At 41.1% G+C, this 18,565-nt stretch overlaps 1 protein-coding gene and 1 pseudogene across 6 annotated transcripts in view; one reads left to right on the forward strand and one right to left on the reverse strand.

Annotated features, from left to right (window-relative positions):
• Nucleotides 1–18,565, forward strand: part of NINL (ninein like) — a 155,538-nt gene that overhangs the window by 41,198 nt on the left and 95,775 nt on the right. The window lies entirely within an intron of this gene.
• On the reverse strand, nt 5,464–6,151 carry LOC119231827 (40S ribosomal protein S6-like; annotated as a pseudogene).

Consider the following 18,565-nt stretch of genomic DNA (forward strand, 5'->3'; position numbering starts at 1 on the left):
CAATACTAAAAGCAGTGTGGTATTGCCATAATAGACACATGGGTCAGTGGAACAAGAATAAATCTGTGTGTGTGTGTGTACTCAATTTCTGATAAAGCAGCTGTAACTGTAAAATAGGGAGAGGAGAGACTCTTTAATAAGTTGTTCTGGGATAATTGGAAGGCCACATGTAAAAGAATGAAGTTGGATCATGTCTCTAACCCCACACACAGAAATTTTAAAGGTCTAGATATAATCCCTGCTGTTATAAATCCCTTTATAACAATGAAATGTAATGAAGGAAATATTGGCAATATGTTTCCATAACATCAATGATAAAGATATCTCTGGAGGTGACCTTTATGGCAAGGGAAATAAAAGCAAAAATAAACAGTTGGTTCTAATTAAAAAGATTTCACACAGCAAAAGAAAATTTAAGTAGATTAAAAAGATACCTTATGAATGGGAGAAAAAATTCACACATTATACCAGTGAGGAAGGGTTAATATCCAAGAGCTATTAAAAAAACTTAGAGAATTCAGCAATGGAAAAACAAATATCCTAATTAATAAATGGGAAGCACTTCTAAACAGACAATTCACGACAGAGAATATCCAGAAGGCCAATAGATGCATGGAAAAATAGCCATCTCAATGAGAGCAGTGCAGGATAAAACCTTGATAAGTTATCTCACACCCATGTCTGCTCCATCTGTACTTTCAGCCTGCTGAGAAAATCTTTCTGTTTATATGCTTGTGTGTAGGATATAAGTTTCTTCATCTGCAAAATGGGATGATAGATGTAGCTGCTCTCTGGCACCCCATTTTAACTGGTATTTGTAGCATCCTCAGATTGGGGTTTATAGGCAAAGAAAAATCATTCATAAAACTTTCTATAAGCACCCATGAGAGGAAAGCAGGTCAGGTGGGTCTTGGCTATCAGACCTGCTCAGTGTTAAAAATTCAAGTTTATATTTCTTGAGATAATGAGTTCTGTTACTCATCACCTCCATTAAATATCCATGAATGAAAGATATTTGGGGATGGCCAGGAATCTGAAATCTGTTTTAGCAATGTCCTTCTACTGTACTCACCTTGGTTCCTTCAGAAGGAAAACCTTTGTGTTGCTTTTTATTTCCTGCATGTGCTATTTAATATTGCCATTGACATGGAGAAGGCTGAATTTAGGAATTCTAGTGTAGAAAAGAAAGATTCTGGTGTGTTTGATTCGCAGCAGAGAAACTTTTTTTAAGGGCCCAAGTTCCTGAAGCAAAGACCTGGTCCCTGGAATTGAAGGTGGCATCTTAAGTTTCCCAAAATTCCACTTTATACTAACTAATCCAAATTGTATGCTAAAGCAGCCTTTCAGGAAGGTCTAGTTAGGCAATAATCTGCTTTTAAGTCTGTCCACATGTTGTTATTTCTTTGAAAGTTAATTCATTACATTCATTGTAAGTTGGAAATAGTAGATGAAGAGTAAAACTAATAAAAGATACCTTCCTGTGCATCATAGTTTATGGTCTGAAATTGATTTACTTTTAACCCATTGGTTCTAATGCCCCAATTTCATTGATATCTGCCCACTTGCATTCCATATGTCAAATCATGGCCAACTGGCTGGTCAGTGAACAGAGGTAAGGATGCTGTGTGTTAGATGAATGAGATTTTGTTCCCAATTCTGCGTAAGGTGGTTTCTTCTTATATCTTTCATGGCAGCATTTCCCAGTGGTGGCCACCTGGGGACTGTCTGAGAATCCTTAGGTCTGGGCTCGGTAGAAGAGTGATTGAACTGTACTTCCAGGCACAGGGCACCACTCACACCCCTGCTCCATGTGTTGGGATGGAGAATGCACTTTGCCATGGTGATGCGCTGTTGGACTGCCTGACACAAGTTGTGTGTTAAGAATACTGTAGTCACTTTTAAAGTGAATTTTTTCTATTTTCTTATCAATATAGAATTTCCAGAGTGAAAGGAATCTTTTAAATCATCTGTTTTAATGGCCTCATTTTATAGAGGTGGAAACTGAGGACCAACAAGCTAGTAATTCAGTCAGGCTGACGTGCTTGATCTTTCCATCAGACCACACTGCCCTGCCTGGGTGTTCAGTTTGTGTTCTTTTTTTTTTTTTTTGTGGGACCCTTGCTGGCAGCCGGGGAACGAACCAGCACTGCAGAGGCCGCGGGCAGCCTCACAGCCCAGCGCTCAACCGCTGCGCCACCAGGGGAGGCCCTTCAGTTTGTGTAATTTAGTGAGGTCACACATTCATTCCATCAGCCATATCTGATTTCAGACTTGCAAGCAAAGAACATTTCTTTTATTATCTATTGTGTTCCACCAGATTCTCTAGAATTTATACAATTATTGAGTAATTAGTTATTCCTTCACAAAGCTATTTGTCAATGAAATTTACAGAAAGATACACTTTTCCCTTTCATGTTGGAAAAAGAAACTTAAGTTTGATAATATGTTATACTGCTCAGGAGTGGAGAAAGAGGTAATCTCCTACATTGCTCTTGGACTGTCAATTGGTGTAACTTTTGTGGAAGACAAGTTGGCAAGATCTGTCAAAACTGGAAAAAGACTTGCGACCTAGTGATTCTACTTCTACAAATTTATCACTAACAGTAGTGCATTGCAGCACTGTTTATAGTATTAAAAGATGAGAAACAATTAAGTGTCCATCCACAGGGGTTAATTGCAGATTAATCTATCACATACTCATAAAATGGGGCAGTATGTACATTCAAGGGGAGATGGAGTGGCAGACTGGGGGCTTATTTAGGCTGGGATCTTACCGATAGCAGCTGAGGGGACTGAGGACTGCAGCCCTGGGAGTGGCTATAATAAAAATATCATATAGACTGGCTAGTTTAAACAACTTTTTTTTATTATTTATATATATTTTTTTACATTTATTCATTTTTGTACAATGTTTGATTTTGTAACCGGTGGCTGAAACCAAAGGCTGTTATAGGTGGCGCCCCCTTGTAGGGGGGTGCTGATGAGGATGGATAGCCCCAGGGGAAAAGTGAACAAAGTATCAGTGGGGTGGAGACTCTGATAAGAAATATAAGAGACTATATACAAGAACTGGGGTACAGGCCAGAGGTGTGGGGGGGTGGGTGAGAGGATTCACCAGAGGTGGAGCAGGGAGTAGAACAGGGAGATTGACTGAAATACACTGCTGAGAGAGCAGCAGGAGAGACAGGAGAGGTCTGCTGCACCATGTGGGTATCTCCCTGGTTGGGGATCGAACTTGAGCTGCAGTGGCTATGGACAGCTTTGTAGGTTGTGTCTTAACCCCTTGTGCCACCAGGGAGACTCCAGTTCTTGTTTGCATAAATAAATAAATCTTTTTAAAAAAAAAAAGAAAGAAAAGAAATATAAGGGACTGTAGAAGCAGCCCTGAGCATTCACCGTGGGGAATTTCAGCGTTTTCAGATCTTCAGGGATTCAGGACTCAGCGATTTTTGCCCCCTACCATGCCGATCTTCCAGAAGGCTGTTGTGGGCCTCTGAAGAATGTGGAGAGACTTCTAGCAGCCATCCTCAGAGAGGAAAATTTCGGAGGCTTTGTAGGTAGCTGAACAATGGAAACTGTTCCTGGTTTTGCTGTTATAGCCTGGCACCAAAGGTGAAGACCCAGAGCCAGGGGCCTTGCTGAGCTGAATGAATGTGGCCATTTGTCTGGTTGTTCTGTTAGGGGCAAAGGATGTCCTGTTCAGCTGCTGCAGCTGCTGTTTTGAGTGTTGCTTGTCTGGTGCTGTGCTGGGGCATATCCCCTTGTGTCTTCTGTTGTCTTCGTGAGTTGGAACCCGGCCTATAGTCTGCCTGCCAAGTGCTCCATGTCCTCAGTGGTGAGAAGATTCCATCTTGGACGCCTTTGTGTTTAGGAGTTTAAAACACTGGACACTACTTTGGGTGAGGTAAACAGCCATTTTTGGCCTCAGTAAATCTTTGCTTTTCCCTTGTTTGTTAACAGTAATACCCATTATTGTTGTTCTCTGAATTTGAGTAGTCTTCCAATTGTACGCACAGGTGAATAACTCAGATGGTGACCAGTGAACTATTTGGGCAGTATCCTTGGGCAGTTTTAGTGCCTCTTTGCTGTCCTGTATCAACTTCTCCTCCCAGGTGTAATCCCCATAAAATACCACCACCAAGACACCTGTGAACTGTTACCACAGTCTCTTGTTAAACAATAGCATTTATTTGTCACAGTCCTGGGTGCTGAGAAGTGCCAGTTTAAAGCACCAGTAGATTCAGCATCTGGTGATGCCTGCTTCCTGGCTCACAGATGGCCTTCTTCTTGCTGTGTGCTCACATGGATGAAGGGGAGAGATCGCTTTCTGGGAGTTTCTCTTATAAGGGCATTAATCCCATTTGTGAGGGTCTACCTTCATGACTTAATTGTGGCCCAGCAGCTCCAAATCTTAATACCATCGGATTGGGGTTAAGATTTTAGCATATGACTCTCAGGGGAACAAAATATACAGTGTATCACATTTATCCATTAATCACTGAGGGACATCTTGGCTGCTTCCAAGTTTTGGCAATTATGAATAAATCTGTTATAAATATCCACCTGCAGGGTTTTGTGTAGACATGTTTTAACTCATTTGAGTTAACACCAAGCAGCATGATTGATGAGTCATTTTTTTGTTAGAGTATGTTTGCTTTTGAAATAAATTACCAAACTGTTTTCCAAAGTAGCTGGACCATTTTCATCCCCATCAGCAACAAAAGAGAGTCCATTATTCCCGTCAGCATTTGGTTTATTGGCATTTGGTTCTAGCTGCAGGCCATTCTACTAGACTTGTGATGATACCTTGTTTTATTTGTAATTCTCTAATGGCATATAATGTTGAGCAACTTTTCATATGCTGAGTCGCCATTTGATATATTCTTTTGTGAAAGGTCTGTTCAGATCTTTTTTCCTCATTATTTTTTTTTTCTTGTTAAGTTTTAAGAGCTCTTTGTTATTTTGGATGGCACTCCTTTATATTGGACACGTTTTTTGCAGATGTTTTCTCCCATTCTGTGACTTGTCTTTTCTTTCTGTTAAGTGTTTTTCAGAACAGAAGTCCTTAATTTATATGAAGTCCAATATATTATTTATTTTTTAAAAGATTTATTTTATTTATTTATGCATACAAGAGCTGGGGTATAGGCCAGAGGTATGGAGGGTGAGAAGATTCACCAGAGACAGAGTGGGGAGCAGAACAGGCCGACTGACTGAAATACACTGCTGAGGGGAGCAGTGGGTGAGACAGGAGAGGTCTGCTGCACCATGTGGGTTAGACTCATGTTGCAATGGCTTCTGATAGCTTCCTAGTGCTGAGACTTAACCCCTTGCACTACCAGGGAGGCCCCCCCAATGTATTATTTTTTTCATGAATTCTGCCTTTGGCATTGTATCTCCTTTACTTTATCTTACTTATTTTATTTTGTGTGGTTTTATTTATTTGTTTCTATTAGAACAATCTCATTTTTGATTGTAGCGAGACTTAGAGGTGGAAGTTCTCAAAGAAGACAGCCTCTGTCTCTTGGCGATCTATTCCTGGTGTTTTCCTTCAACCTACTTTATTCTTTTGGCCAAAAATTTACCATACTCTGCCTCTTCCTTCTTAGCACACTGTTTCTTCAGAGCAATACACCGATATTTGTGTTGCAGAACACCTGGTACAAGAAGACATTGACTCTTAGGTGCTTTGGTCCAGGGTTTCTTACCCTCTCACAACATACTGGTGTACATCATCTTCTTTAGAGAGATTGAAAAGCTTTTGGGATCTGCTGGCTCTTTTGGGCCCCAGGAAACAGTAATATCTATGGGTCCAGCAATAAATTTACTCCCTTTTTTCACATGACCTAGTTGAGAACACTCAGATTGGCATCCACAGTGTAACCCAAACAGATTTTACTTTCTTTCACCAAGTCCCCATTCCTGTAACAGTAGCAGGCAGACATGGTCTTGTGTCAAGACACTCTGCTTCATGAGGAAGCCTTGTTTGTCATTCCCACCACTTACTTAGACCATGTAAGCCTTTCATTCTCTATGTAGATCATCAGCACTTCTGTGGTCATAAGGTTCTCATAAGGGGACAAAGTTTGCCTTCATCCTCCACTTCAATGAGTTCCTGGAAGCCAGTAGCTGGGAAGGAGCTGTTCATCTTGAAGCAGCTGGAAGCCTCTAAGGCATCAAAAAAAGAGTGTCACCTTTATTTTTTAGGATGGTTTTACTAGATAATGGAATTCTTGATTGACAGACCTTTTGTTTCACCGTTAAATATATCATTGCACTGTCTTTTGGTCTGTGGTTTCATATGAGAAAGTAGCTGTTGATTTTATTGATCATCCATTGTATGTGATGAGTCTCTTCTTGCTCCTTTGAAGATTCTCTTTGTCTTTCAACAGTCTGATTATGATGTGTTTAGTTGTGCATCTCTGAGTTAATTCTTCATGGAGTTCATTGGGCTTCTTCAATATATAGATAAATGCTTTTCATTACATTTGGGAGTTTGGGGTCATTATTTCTTCAGATATTCTTCCTGCCCTATCTTGGAACTGCTATTATTTCTATGTTGGTTTGTTTGATGGTACCCTATGGGTCTTTTAGGCTCTGTTCCTTTTGTAGTTGTTTTTCATTCCTTTTCTCAGATTGGAATTTCTCCACTAATGTGTCTCCAGGTTTGCTTTTTAAAATTTTTTTTCTGTCTGTTCAAATCTTCAGTTGAACCCTTTGGCAATTTTTAAAATATCAGTTATTATACTTTTAAATCCAAGTTTCTATTTAGTTCCTGTAAGATTTTTTTCTCTGCATCAGTATTTTCTATTTGGTGAGACAGTGCGCTCATACTTTCCTTTGGTTCTTTAGATGTAGCTTCCTTTAGCACTGAACCTTAGCTCTGATGGAAAAGCTTTGTGTAGTAATTCCAATGTCTGTACTTTCTCAGGGACAGTTTCTATTGACTGCTTTTATCTTTGTTAATTATTTCTTTATATGTCATATAAATTTTTGTTGAAAACTGGACATTTCAAATAATATAATGCAGCAGCCCTAGAAATTAAATTCTCCCTGTGTCCAGGACTTTTGGATGATTTTGTAGTAATTTTTGTTTTAGTGTCTTTTCTGAACTTATTTTGTAAAATCATACATTGTATGTAACTATTAAAAATTCTTCTTGGTTAGTCATTGGACAGAGATTTCCTTTGAATACCTGGAACCAGCCTCTCTCACAATCTTTGCTGCAGTGCTCTGTGTTTCTGTTGGAGCATACCTATAGTTCTAATCCAGGTAGCTTACAGCTCTGCCTTAGCCTTCACTCCCTGCTTGTGCACATGCTGTTGGCCACTCAGAAGTGACAGTACGGGGCTTTTTCTGGTCTTTCCTGAGCATTTTAACAGCCCTCTGCATGTGTGTTACCTTCCAGGTACAAGGAGTAAGTCAGAGTTTCTCAAAACCTCTATAAACATTTCACTCCTCAGCCTTTTCTTTCGAGTACTTTGTACAGTGATTGGATTTTGCTATCTTCATGGATCTTTATATGCATGTCTTTAAACAAATTTAGGAAGTTTGGGGTCATTATTTCTTTCTAGTATTTTTTCTGCCCTTTTCACTTTTCCTTCTTGTACTTCTATGACGTGTATGATTGACACATGCTATTACACAAAATTGTTCATTTTTCTTTATTCTTTTTTATTCTGCTTCTCAGACTTGATAATTGTCTTATTTCAAGTTCAGTGATCCTTCTGCCAGCCTAAATATACAATTGAGCCTTTCTAATGATTTTTTGTTTTCATTATTGTGCTTTTTAGTTTTAGAATTTGATTCTTTTGTAATTTCTCGCTCCTTGTTGGTATTCTCATTTTGTTCGTGTTTTTTTCTTGATTTCCTTCAGTCTTTGTTGTGATTCTCTTTAACTCACTGAGCATTTTTAACACAGTTGATTTAATGTCTTTGGTAATTCTATTACCTAGGCTTTCTCAAAGGTGATTTCTGTCCAAGTTTAGTCTCTGTAAATAAGTCATATATAATATCCTGTTTCTTTGTGTGCTTTGTGAGTTTTTATTGAGATATAGACATTCTCAGTATTAGATATTAGACATTCTCAGATACAGACATTCTCAAAGTTACTGTGGTAACTGCAATTCTGATTTTCCAACTCAAGTATTGTAGACTTTTATTAGTAAAGGACTGCAGGTGTATTTGTGATTTTTTTTCAAGTTTTTTTTTTAATGTGTATATTCTTTGTTTTGTGTGGTGAGTTCACTTTCTCTTCCATATGTCTACAGTCAGTCAGTGACCTAAAAAAAATAAGAACAAACAACTTTCTGTCTTTAGAAATCTCCACGGATGCCTCTGCAAGGAGCTGCTGCTCTTTGAGAAGGCAGGCACCGAGGCCAGCACTTGCTCTAGTCCCTAAGGGGATCACCAGACTTACCAAAACTTACACACAAGTCCAGACTTTAGGGGCAAAAGGGCACCCGCTCTCCACTTTGGCACCAGGAACTCGGGCTGCTGTCAAAGCTCTAGAATGGTTGAAGAATTGGAGATGGTAGTTCCCTCTACATACCACTCTCTTACAAACATCAGAAGCCCCTACTTTATTTTTTTTATATATACATTTTAAGAGTAGGTTTATTAGGGAAAAGGATGGAGGAATAAAGAAAACTTGTATAGACACAAGCGGGCAGGAAGAGCTGCCCCCAAAGGGACAGGTTTGCTGAGAGAGGCCTGCATGGTTGCAGGTGGGCAGCCTTGACGGTCACAGGCAAACAGAAGGCTGCTGGCCTGCAGAGGGAGAGAGTTGGTGTAGAGGCACCGGCGTAGTCACAGGTGGGCGTGGGAGTGCTGCCTCGGAGCCTCTACTTTAATCAGTCACATTACTCCAAGTATCTGATGTGGTTTTGGAGTTTTGAAATGATTGATTCCAATTATTCTTTCTGGCCAGTGTTTACTTTGGTAGGAAGACTGATTTCTAGAGAATTCCGTGCAATTTTGCATGACTTTGCTACTTCTTTTTTGTTTGTTTTTGTTTTTGTTTCTGTCTTACACTCATGATCTAAATTAACCCAGGCAGCTCCTACAAAGGGAATTCAAAAAATGTGGTTTTCCTTTTCTGTCACTTCTTTTACATTGTTTTTGCTGTTTTAATACATAAACAAACTATTGTTTATGATAAAATTTAAGTTAGAGTTGACATTAATGCTGAATTAGTCTTTCTATATTTGCATAAGAATAATGATACATGTGTATATGCATATATATATATAAAGAGAGAGCATATGTACTTGTTTTGTATTTGTAGAGACATAAATGGATAGCCTTGTGTGTATATAACTAAATTTATATAACTGACTACCTGGATATTTCATAACCACATGGACAGAAACATAAATTTTGAGTCTATGTATATAGTTCTAGCACAAATATAAGTATGTGTGGCTATAAAAAATCTTTAGAAAATGTGAAGATATTGGTACAGAACTGTTGTTATGTAAGATGAGTATGTCTAGAGCTGTAATATAGACCATGGTGACTATAGTTAATAAAGCTCTTTTGAATAGTGGAAACTTGCTGTGAGTAGATTCCAGGTGCTCATGTCACAAAAATAAGTAACCATTGAGAAGGAGGTAAATTAATTAACTTGACTATAATAATCATTTCACTCTGTGTATGTATATCAAATCATTATGTTGTACATCTTAAATACATACAACTTTCAGTTTAAAAACCTTTTGGGCCGGGGCCTCCCCGGTGGCGCAGCGGTTGAGCGCTGGGTTGCGAAGCTGCGCGCGGCCTCTGCGGCGCCGGTTCGATCCCCGGCTGCTCCCCGGCCACCAGAGGAGGGTCCCACATGGCGCGCAGACCTCTCCTGCCGCCCGCTGCTCCCTTCAGCAGTGTACTTCGGTCCTTCTGTCTGCTCTGCTCCCCGCTCTGGCTCTGGTGAATTCTCTCGCCCTCCCGCGCTTCTGACTGTACCCAGTGCATGTATAAACAAAACAAACAAACAAACCAGCAAACAAATAAATAAAGCATGCCTCTATAAAAAAAAAAAAAAAAAAAAAAAAAAAACCTTTTGGGGGGCCTCCCTGGTGGTGCAGGCAGTTGAGCACAGTGCTGTGAGACTATCTGCAGTCTCTGCAGTGCAGGTTCGATCCCAGCTGGCTGCAGAGATATCCACATGGTGTGGCAGACCTCTCCTGTCTTGCTCACTGCTCCCCTCAGCAGTGTATTTCAGTCAGTCTGCCTGTTCTGCTCCCCACTCTGGCTCTGGTGAATTCTCTCACCCTCCTGCGCTTCTGACTGTACCCAGTGCTTGTATAAATAAATAAATAAATCTTTTAAAAAAAAGATTTATTTATTCATGCATAGTAGAACTGGGGTACAGGCCAGATGCATGAATAAATGCATGAATAAATGTTCTAGTATGCATGAATAAATAAATCTTTTTTTTAAAAGATTTATTTATTTATTTATACAAGCACTGGGTACAGTCAGAAGCGCAGGAGGGTGAGAGAATTCACCAGAGCCAGAGTGGGGAGCAGAACAGGCAGATCGACGAAATACACTGCTGAGGAGAGCAGCGGGTGCAGCAGGAGAGATCCGCACGCCATGTGGGACCCTCGCCTGCGGCTGGGGATCAAACCGGTGCTGCAGAGGCTGCGAGCAGCTTTGCAGCCCAGTGCTCAACCGCTGTGCCACGGGGAAGCCCATAAATATATCTTTAAAAAAAATTTTTTTTTGGTATAGTAAGTCTTCACTTAATGTTGCCTATGGGAACTTTTGTAATTGCAACTTTTAGCAATAAAACATATAAATAAAGCAGGTCCTGTAATAACTTTGTTTTGCTCAAAATTGACCAGGATTGTTTTCTTTTTTTTTTTTTTTTCATTAAAGTTATAACAAAGCAACATTGAATATCCATTATTCAAAAACCTGTTGTGCCTATATTGGGTTGTTGGAAAAGTCATGATGCATTTTTGCTTGAAAAACATAGAAAAAAATATTTCATGACTTTTCTGACTACCCAATATTAACAAAAATAGGAATTTACAAGATTTCTTTAATAAAGTTGTTTGAAACCTGTGAACACCTACCTAGTTTGTAAGTGATTATAGGTGTGTGTGTGCAGGCTGGGCATGTCTGCCAGTATCATAGTGGAGATGCCAGTGTCATCTTATCATATCAGTACTTATCATGTGACACTGCTCTCTGTGCTTATCACTTGAACATGCTTAACAATAACATGATCACATGCTTAACAACTATTCCTTTAATTTTCACAATACCTTAGTGAGGTTCTGATGCACAGTGTTGAAATACTTTCCTTGTCCAAAATCTCAGAGCAAGAAATGGAGCATGTTCAAACTGGAGACTGACAACAGTCTGCCATAACAAGGTCTTCTTTAGGTACCACAGAAAAGTAGCTTTCAGGCCTCTTTGGTGCACAAGGGGTTAAGCACAGCACTATGAAGCTATTCACAACCTAGGAAGCTATCCACAGCCACTGCAGCATGAGTTCCATCCCCCCACCAGGGAGCTACCCACATGGCCCAGCAGACCTCTCCTGTCTTGCCCACTGCTCCCCTCAGCAGTGTATTTCAGTCACTCTGCCTGTTCTGTTCCCCACTCTGTCTCTGGTGAATCCTCTCACCCCTCCCCCACACCTCTGGCCTCTACCCCAGTTCTTATATGCATAAATAAATCTTTTTTTAAAAAAAAAAGAAGAGTTGCTTTCTAGACTTTTTAGAATTTGATATCCTTACAGTTTTTAGTCAGAATATCTGCTGCATAGGAAAAGCAAACTTTGTAATAATTGCATATTAAGTGAGGTATCAGCTTCTACTTCTGTTGTTACGACTAGAAAGGCCTTTGATTTAAAAAAAAAGATAGCTTTTGAAGCATTATTACTGAGATACTTAGGGACTTACATAGGCAAAGTGAATAAATAACATTTGAAAATAGTTAATACAGAAATTAGTCATAAAAGCTCAAAGCTGCTAACATGTGAAGGTTGATTACTAGCTCTAATGCTATTTAAAGTGGCACTGAAGTCTGCTTTGTTGGAACCCAAGGATTGACTTCAATATTTTATCATTGTTGTAAACATCTTTCCAGATAAAGAAAACTAATCTGGCATGGCTGCCCTAGGTCCTATTCTTCTGGGTGAGGAGGTTTTACTGCAGACCTTGTTTGGAATTCTTTTCCATATGAGGGTACGCAAAGATTGACACAGCTAACTGCTTCTGAAAGACCACTGTTGTCTTCTCTATCCTCAATACTCAGTGAGCTGTTGGCACAGATTAAATTACTGCGTCACTGTGCATCAATTAAATGCAAACCAACACCTCCAGAGGGCTGCACCTTCCTGCAGAGAGCTGCCTCCAACTTCTGTCTCTGAGCCAGTATCTCTGTTTCCAGGCAGGTTTTTCTCCCCAGGGTGAAACAGAGTTTTGCTTCACTTGGTAGTAAGGTTTATGCCCATATTTTAAGCTTTTTAGCATTAGTTTTATCAAGATTCTACTCATTTTAATTTAAAAAATAAAAAACTATAAGAAACCGAAACCAGTACTCCTCTTTATTTGGAATATCACCTTCAGTTCTAGAGTGAGCTGCTGAATGCCAGACAGCTGTTCAGGTAGTTTTGATGTGCAAACAGTTTATGCATATGCAAAATCCTGAGAATTAAATAATTCAGTTTGAATGAAGAAGAAACCGAAGAGGCCCTTGAACTGCCCAGGCCTGAGCTGAGTAGTGTTTATTATTTATAACAACCACTTTGCTGTGAGGCCTGCACTTCATCATGTGAGTAGGCTCTGGGGTGGGGTGGGGGTACCCAGGAGCAAGAACCAGAGGCAGACAATGCACAGGCCTGGGGAGTCTCAACAGAAGATTCCCACTGGGTTGGGGGCAGCTTTAGGCAGCCTGTCTTTCTCACTTTGTGTTCTGTAATTTAGGCTGATAGCTTGTGCACAAGCAGGGGGGCGGGGGTGGGTGGCAGCTTTGCAGTGAAGCATTTCTAGAAATAGGATTTGAGTGGAGTGAAGACTATATAGCCTGAGACCTGTGTGCAGGAACAGTAATTCTGGTTATTAGTGGTGGTTTTATAATGAACACGAAGGATAACAAACAGTTTCTGTGAATCCATTACCTGGCATTTTTCTATAGCTGTCCTCCCAGCAGCCCAGCAAAGGAGGTATTTTAGACCCAATTTGACAAGTTATGGTTTGGCGCAGAGCCAAACCAGGTTGGGACCTTCTGTCTTGAAGCAAGTGGTGGGGAAGAGGGTCAGTACCTTAGTCGTGAAGATTGCATTGCAAATGTCTTGGTTCTTTTACTGCTGTCTTTACATGGGTCAGGAAGGTTCTAATGCTTTCAAATGTTCGAACAAAATCACTGGTCCTCTCTGTTTGCCTTGACAGCAGGAACAGAGAGCCTCTCTGCACCCCTAGCCCTGTGAGGCGGTAGCTGTAGTAGACAGGAGGGGTCCACAGTTGGAGGCTCCTGATTCAGATTATAACTTCAGTACTTCCTTAAGGAAGGACCCCTGGCCCAATCCATTTCAGTGTCAGTTTCGATAACATCAAGAACTGGGCCAGACACTAAAAGGCAAAGCTCTAGTCATTTGATCAAATGGTGAAGACCCGCACAAAGGGGTGAAGGGTCACACAGCAGCAGGATCTGTGTTCTGAGTGTCTGAGCTGCAGCATGGATTCATAGCATTTGCCTGACCCTACAAGTTCCTCCATGTACATGGCCACAAAGATCACAGATCCAGGAACCACGACTGTCCTGTGGAGATGCCTGAATGCTCTTCACTGTCCACTCCAGGTCCAGAGAAGCTTGTACAAACTGAAGGAACTCAGAAAGCAAAAATTACTTTTTCAAACAAAAAGTAATTCATTATGTGGAGAAAATAAAAAATATGCCCTGTAGCAATTTTAAAAGAGATAGGACTCTATGATCAGGAAATCAGATTGCAGCTGTTAGTCAAACCCAGACCAACATACCTGCTCCTCTGGGGGACTGCCTGAGCTTTTAGAGCCAGACCTTTTCAGAACACAAGGCCAGAGCAAAAACTGGGTGCAGGGTTGCCCCACAACTTTTAGCTACTTCTCTCAGAGGAAGAAATTAAATGAAAACACAAAGATCCCTTAGCTTAGCCATCAGACCATCATCCACTTAGAGGACAGTGGTCTGAGGTGGTAGGAAGGTCACAGGCATCCCCTCCCTGACCTTTTCTCTGTTTGGACCTGACAGGGCCATGCTCAGCTGATATTGCAGAGCTCACCTGAAGGCAGGCCAGCCTCGAGCGACTCGGGTCAGGGCACACTTGCTCGGATAGCCCCAACCGCTGAACCAGGACTTCACTATGGTGGGGGGTGACCTGGGGGTCAAATTATGAGAAGGAGGAAGTGAAGCAGCAAAAATGACAGTAACAGGCACTTACAGAAGCCTGCAAAATGCTATTCGGGTCACACATGGCAATTTCCTGAGGTTCCTCTTCTGACCTGAAGCACACCACTGTTACATTTTATTCCCCAGAGCCTGCTCCCCTTGCATATGCCCACAGTTGTGTTCTAAGAGGACACAACCACTGGGTTCCTGTCAGCCAGTGTGCATGTGGGCGAGTTGCATTTACATTCTTGTGCCAAATTTGGCTTTTTTAAGGTCATTATTTTCTTCTTTGTTATTTACTTTTAATGTACTTACATTTTTCACATGCTCCAAACTGGTCCCTGTTATTTTGAACTTTCTTCAAAGTCCATCCATGTTTTAACATGTGACAGGTTTCCTTCTTTTTTAGTGCTGAATAATATTACTTTGTATGTATATACCACATTCTCTTTATTCCTTCGTCAGTGGACATTTGGTTTGCTTGCACCTATTGGCTATGTGACTAATGCTGCAATGAACACAGGTATACAACTCTGTCTTTGAGACTCTGCTTTCAATTTTTTTGTACATATACCCAGAAATGGAATCGCTGGATCTTAGGGTATTTCTATTTATAGTTTTTTGAGGACCCTCCTTGATTTCCATAGTGGTCGCACTATTTTACATTCCTGCCAAGAATGCAGGAGGGCTCTAATTTCTCCACCTCTTCACTAACACTTGTTCTTTTCTGTTCAATTAATTTATTTTGTTACAGTGGCCATTGGGCGCAAGGTGATACCTAATTATGCTTTTGATTTGTTTCTTTAATGATTAAATGTTGAACATTTTTTTCATGTGCTGTGGCTATTTTTATTTCTTCTTTGGAGAAATGACTATTCAAGTCCTTCACTCATTTTTTTAAAAAAGATATATTTATTTTTATACAAGAGCTGGGGTACAGGCCAGAGGCATGGGAGGGTGAGAGGATTCACCAGAGACAGTAGGGAGCAGAACAGGCAGATGACCGAAATACACTGCTGAGGGAAGCGGCGGGTGCAACAGGAGAGGTCTGCCATGCCATGTGGGAATCTCCCTGGCCAGCTGGGAATCAATCCCCCACTGCAGAGGCTGCAGACAGCCTCACAGCGTTGCGCTCAACCCACACTGCGTCACTGGGGAGGCCCTTCGCTCATTTTTAAATTGGGTTACTTGTTTATTGTTTTTGAATTATAGGTCTTTATATGTTTTGGTTGTTAACCTCTTATAAAATACATGATTTGTGATTATTTTCTACCACTCTATTGCTTTTTCACTCTGTTGCCCATTTTCTTTGATGTACATAGTTCTTGAGTTAGCTATGGTAACATTTTTCTATTTTTGCTTTGGCTTCCTGTGCTTTTGGTGTCATATCCATGAAATCATTAACAAATCATGAAGTTTCTCTTATGTTTTCTTCTATGATGTTTATGGTTTTGGGTCTTATTTCAGATCTTCAATCCATTGTCAGTTAATTTTTGTATATGGTATAAGGTAAAGGTGTTACAGGCCAACCCCAATGTAAAATGGGGTGGCCTGACTATGAGTTCTCACCCGTGCACTTAAAAGGGACTTAAAAAGAGACTCAACTGCAGGTGCACACAAAAAGGTTAATTAAGGGTTTATTTACAAAAAAGGGAAATAAAGAAAGGAATAACTCAGGGAGAAAGAGATAAATTGGTGAATGTGTCCTATCGGTTCCGCTGAGCTGCGAAAGCTGAAAGCTGGCAAAACACCAAGGACCCCTAAGGTCCACATGTCTGGTTATATACCAAGCCCGGCTCCTTAACTCCACCCTCAGTTCCCAGCAATCCTCCATTGGGTAGTGATGACATTATGGGATTTGTAGTCCTTGGTGCCTTGGATCTCTTTGGTCTGGGTTGGGGTGGGGTCCATGAAACCTGTGTTTGTGAATTTGCTCAGGACATCCTTTCTCCCCAACAAAGATAGAACTTCAAGGCCACCCTGGTGGCTGAGGGGTTAAGTCTCAGCACTATCTGTGTTTGATCCCCGGCCAGGGAGCTAACCCACTTATGGCACAGCAGACCTCTCCTTTCTTTCCTGCTGCTCCCTTTAGCAGTGTATTTCAGTTAATCTGCCTGTCCTGTTCCTCACTCTGTCTCTGGTGAATCCTCTCACTGCCTGCATCTCTGGCCTACACCCCAGTTCTTCTACTAAATAAATAAATAAATAAATAAATAAATAAATATATCTCCGCACATGCTTGAGAGCACAGAAACTAATTTCCACAGAGATAAAGGGGAACCATGTAAGCCATGAAACAGAATAGATCTCTGAATAAGAGGAATGACTAGAAATATATATACATACACATATATATATTTTAAAGTAGAACATCATTCTTTTGCATGTGGATATCCAATTTTCCCAGCATAATTTATTAAAGAGACTGTCTTCTCCTCATTTGTGGTCTTGGCACTCTTATCGAAAATCATTTGGCATATATGTGAAGATTTATTTCTGGACTCTCTATTGTGTTCTATTGGTCTGTGTGTCTGTCTTTCTGCCAGTACTACACTTTTCTTTTTATTATATGGGATTGATTTTTAAATTTCCTTATCTTTCCCCTCTCATTTATCTCTTTGTTGTTTAGATAAATGTTAGAGAAAATTTCCTTAGCTTTATCTTCCCATTGACCTTTTTTATTGCAACTCTAATATATCAATGTCCGAGAAATCTCCCTTGGTTTCTAGTCATTCCTCTTATTCAGCGATCTATTTTGTTTCATGGCTTACATGGTTCCCCTTTATCTCTGCGGAAATTATTTTCTGTGCTCTCAATCATGTATGGATCTTAGGTTAAGTTCCAACTTTTCTCCCCTCCCCTGCCCAGCAACTACCTTCACCCTGCCTTCAAATCATTGCCTTCAGATTCCCGTGAATAGAGTATGTGTGAATGTCCGAATTCTGAGCCCCCACTCAGGCTTTTCCACCACTTTGAAGACCTTCCGCAATTCTGTGGTGTTCAGAGTTTTTGGTTTCTTGTCCCATTTCTGGGACACCTGAATCCTGGGGAAGCCACTTAAATCAGCTTCACTCCTCTGAGATGGAGGTAGTATGTGGACCTGAACCTCGGCCAAGTTTTCTAAATGAAGATGGTCTTGGCTTGGAGCCTTGGAGTTTTAACAAACCTTCCTGGCTTCTGTGTCTAAATGTCACACCATTAGGGTTTATCAGGTATTTCAGAGACTACAGGGAGACCCACCCATACCCCATCTGGCACCAGAGGAGAGTGGGTTCCATAGGCTGTACATGCACAGAGGCAGTGCCTCCTTTACCCCATTGTTTGGAAACACAGCTGGACACTGCCTTGGAGGGAGAGGGGATTAGGGAGTGTATTAGCAAATTGTGATTGAAAAATTGTGTTGCTCAAATTGTGAAAATGTTGTGCCTGGATGACCCACTGCCTTGTACCTGGATCAGTGGCCAGGAGGTGGAGCACCTGCTTGCCTGAGTCTGAGATTGCTGGGAGTGAGGAAAAGGAGAGGAGTCTCCTGGAACTTGATGGTGTGGAGTTGGACAAAACTAGGTGTGACCAAAACGATGGCAGTCAGTGTGGGGGGACCTCTGCATGAGGACAGTGGGCAAACCAGCAAGTTCTTTCAAGTGGGCATCTAGTCATTGTGCATAGGAGGCATGTCCAAGTGCCCTTTAACCTCCAGCCCCCACACTTGGGTTCTACTCAATTCCAGAATTTTGTGTTAGAATTCAGGCAGGTGTGCCATGTGTCCAGCAGGTTCTGTTGGAGAACTTAAAGCTTTTGGGGGCCTTGATTTTTCCCCCAGATCATTCCTCTGTGACAGTCCAGATATTCGGAAGATTCCTGAGTTTACTGGCCCCTGGAGGAATGCCCCATCTCTGGGTGCAGTGCCTGAAGTACCACTCCCCACTCCTCCCTTGCTGGCTATACCCCAGCCGAGGCCTGTATCAGTCAGTCCTGGGAGCTGCAGCCCTGAGAATAAGTGCTCAGAATGCTAGTGACCTTACCTTTGATTTGAAATTGTTAAATTAGAGCATTGTGTATTGCTTTGCTTAAATGGAATGTTGGTCGTAAAAATGTAAATCATAACCTTGCTGGCATTTGAAGCATTTGGCAAGAGTGCACAGGAAGCCTGCACCAAGGTAGGAGGAAACACAGGCAGTGCTGGCAG

The sequence above is a fragment of the Talpa occidentalis genome, unplaced genomic scaffold (genome assembly GCF_014898055.3).
Source record: "Talpa occidentalis isolate TD23 unplaced genomic scaffold, MPIMG_talOcc4v2.1 talOcc4.10, whole genome shotgun sequence".
Classification (NCBI taxonomy): domain Eukaryota; kingdom Metazoa; phylum Chordata; class Mammalia; order Eulipotyphla; family Talpidae; genus Talpa; species Talpa occidentalis.